Genomic DNA, 3,722 nt, shown 5'->3' on the forward strand with positions numbered 1-3,722 from the left:
GTAAATGTCAGGGTAATTTTTGAAAATTTTCCATATGCTATATTCAGACGCCATTATCTCGAAAACGGTTAAAGATAGGTATGTTATGTTACATAAAAAATTATCAGAATTTGATGGAGAATTGAATAAAAATACAGAAAAGAGGGGTTTCCATTTAAAAAAGTTGGCCTTGATTTCATAAGTTTTTTTTGGGCCACTCGGTATAAATGAAAATTGCTTCAGAAAATGCGCAACTAAAAACATAATTCGACGGGTACGAGCGATTTTTCAAATAACGAACATCTCATTTTTAAATAAATATATTCCATACATTTGTCGCTCACTATATACATATCGTGCATCCAGTTCAATACTGCCGTAACTGCAAATTTTTAATTTTTGATTTTATGGCGGTATTTCAGTGCCAACATGTTTAACTTCGAAATGAAATATAGCCACAAGTGATTAAGTTTTAAAATAGACCATATTTTGCAAATATGGCAGATATGGCGCAGATGTGACTTTAAAATATTAAAATTTCAGTGCAATAACGCCATATCTAACAAAATTCTAATATTATCTCAGTCTATAATTCTTCTATGTATGGTTATATATCAGCAACATGTAAGTATACTCTATCAAAATTTTAAACAGCTAATTAATTATGGAACTAATTAAACAACACCACTGTTTTATTTCCTTCTACTCAAAAATGTTATAATTTACACTTGTGGCGGTATTGAACTGGATGTACGATATGTAATCACATAAAACTTTGTCTATTACTTTTCCTTCAAGTAAAAGCAAATTTGTGTAAAACTAACTTGCACAGATTTCCATCCATGCCTTTAACCATTTTAGACCTTCTAATTTCTAGACGCACAGACCACTTTCATGAAAAAACAAATTCAATCTGGGATTTCAAAAAAGTAGTGCATGTATAAATATGCAAAATCTTCTATTTCTGTCATAATCAACTAATAACTACAATTAACTTGTTTATTTGTTGAGTTAGTATTCCTTTTCTGAACTTGACATGGATATGCTATTTTTTACTAGTGCTATTTTTATGCTAAATTACACCACACAAAAAAAAAGTTGTTTGTATGAATTTAAAAGATGAAGAAAATTAAATTCTGTGAAAAATCAATCCTTTCTGAGATCTCCGCTATTTAAATTTAATACATATATTTTTCCTCTATTTTAAAATAATAATTATTCCAGTCACAGAAAAGGGCAGCTTTTGGGCAAACAAACTGCTGTTTTTGTTCACTCTATCGCTTCCGACCTCTTTCTTTAATAATTCTTGAATAATTCATTAAAAATGTACCTTTAGAAATCACTTTTAGTTTTGATCCTGAAGGTTTGTCGCAATGTCCTGTATATCAAAATCNTTTTCCTCTATTTTAAAATAATAATTATTCCAGTCACAGAAAAGGGCAGCTTTTGGGCAAACAAACTGCTGTTTTTGTTCACTCTATCGCTTCCGACCTCTTTCTTTAATAATTCTTGAATAATTCATTAAAAATGTACCTTTAGAAATCACTTTTAGTTTTGATCCTGAAGGTTTGTCGCAATGTCCTGTATATCAAAATCTATCTTGATGAACATTTTTCTAAGCATCAGCAGGAAGCATGTAATGTTGTTTTACGGTGAAAAAAATATATATTTGTAGTGTATGAACAGAATAAGTGTGCAAGTGTATGACTGCCCGTATCAATTTATTTCTTTAAGGGTCGGTTTTTCTCACTAACAAATAAAATTAATTAGGAGGTGGAAAAACCGGTCCAAAATATAGTATTCTAATTTTCATCTTATACCTACAATAATTATAGGTTAAATTGTTACGCTTTATTAAATTTAATTTTTTTATATAAAGGCCAAATTAATCGTGAATAAATTTATGCATTGATAAATAATGTTTTATTTAATAACCATTAAATGTTTTTCAGAAAAACGTTTAAACTTCCTCTTGTTACCCTACTGTTATTTATAGGCAACAACATACAGCAAAATAGCATGCATACACCAATCGCTGGCATTAAAACCGATTAAAAATGTCATGGGAATTGTATGTTTGTAAATATGGACAGTATTGACGTGTCAGGGACAGCAGTGCCAAAATTTAGAAAAAAGAACCAACCTTGCCTGTCTCAGCTCAAAGATCTACATTTTTCAACCCGATAAAAGAAGTCAAAGTTTCGGTAGATTTTTCCCATACCTTATTTCAAATTATTTTGCAGTACGTGCACAATTCCTACAAGAAGATACAACTTTTAGAAACAATTTTAAGTCAAAGATCGTTCACATAAGTGCATTACTGTACGATTTATTGAAACATGAAAAACTCGATTTTTCCAAAAACTATCAAATATTTTGCAAGAAAATGCTCTCATTCTACTGGCCAAGGACTATATATTCTGAAAGTTTCGTAAAAAAATCTTTTTTCGTTTTAAAAACATACAAGTTTTAAAAAAATGCGATTTTTAACCGTTTTTTGCTATAAAGTTTTACAACTTTTGTTGTTGATTTTTTTCTAAAATGTTTTTTTTTATATGAAAAAAAACGTGGGATGAAGTACCTAGTCTAGTTCATTCGATTCTACAAAATTTTTCCTAATCTTTGCATGTCTTTGTTTATTGAACTAAATTCTGGCACGTAAAAATCTAATTTGATTGTACTATTCCGACTTATTCCTGTTTATTACCACATTCCCATTTATTTCTACTTATTCCAATGTATTCCGTTTAATACAGATCGTCAAATAAATACAGTAACTGAAAGTTCATAGCATCTGGATCGTTTATATAATGTTTTAGTTTAATTTATTGTGGGTTCTTATTACAAATGTTTCTATATTTTTCAAGCATTCTCGGACTCTAGAAAGTTTGACTCCATTTACTTTTTTACTTCAAAGGCTGATTTAAACATTTTTCAAATTTTATTTCTACTTCACACTTAGAGCATATACTTCATGCTTACGGCGATAGTGTAGACGAGTGACAGAGAAAAAGAGATAGTTTGGGTACTACCTTTCTCTCTCGAGCAGGCACGTGATTGGCTAACGCAACTCCCTCGTAATCCTCGAACATGTACTATTGGAGGTAGTTGCCCAATGACCTGGCGTGTTACAAGGTGAAAAGAGAGACAGCCTCTATGAAGGTACACGCTATCTCTCTCTTGCCGAACATGTTTGCTAACGACTGATCCCCTCTACGACTACACGACAACAGCCAAGCACATTCGGCGAGAAAGAGATAGCATATACCTTCATAGCTGATATGTATTTCTATATAGAAGTCAAGGATAGCCTCCTTATAAATATATTCCTCATTCAAACTTACACCCTGTATAATGCCTATAGGAACATAACGTAAAAAAATAAAACTTTTCAGGAGGGTAGAGTTAAAATATATTTTATTTATTTTTGATGGATAATCAAAAGTAAAATTTAATAACTTATCTTTAATTGCTTAATTTTTTTACAAATTACGACTTTCTTTCAAGTTTATTCTTCAGGCCAAGCTAGGTCGATATTAGTAACGTCTAATGCAGCAACATCAATGGGAAATTTTAATATTGAGTTTAAACTAGGTTGCGTCCTTTGGAAGTCGCCATTTACAAACTCCTTAACGTAAGTACCGGCTTGTGTTATTAGTTTGATCTCGATTAAATCAGAGTAACCTAAAATTAAACGTATATATAATACGGCTCGATAATTTTATAGTCAGCAAGCCACTATA

General features: G+C 30.8%; 1 long non-coding RNA gene across 1 annotated transcript; it reads left to right on the plus strand.

Annotated features, from left to right (window-relative positions):
- Positions 1–234: 234 nt before the first annotated feature.
- On the plus strand, positions 235–1,895 carry LOC111693030. Its single transcript, XR_002763315.1, has 2 exons — positions 235–1,342; positions 1,546–1,895. It is a non-coding gene; the product is annotated as an uncharacterized LOC111693030 (long non-coding RNA).
- The last annotated feature ends 1,827 nt before the right edge of the window (positions 1,896–3,722 follow it).

Source organism: Anoplophora glabripennis, unplaced genomic scaffold (assembly GCF_000390285.2).
Source record: "Anoplophora glabripennis isolate ALB-LARVAE unplaced genomic scaffold, Agla_2.0 scaffold6747, whole genome shotgun sequence".
In the NCBI taxonomy this organism is placed as follows: domain Eukaryota; kingdom Metazoa; phylum Arthropoda; class Insecta; order Coleoptera; family Cerambycidae; genus Anoplophora; species Anoplophora glabripennis.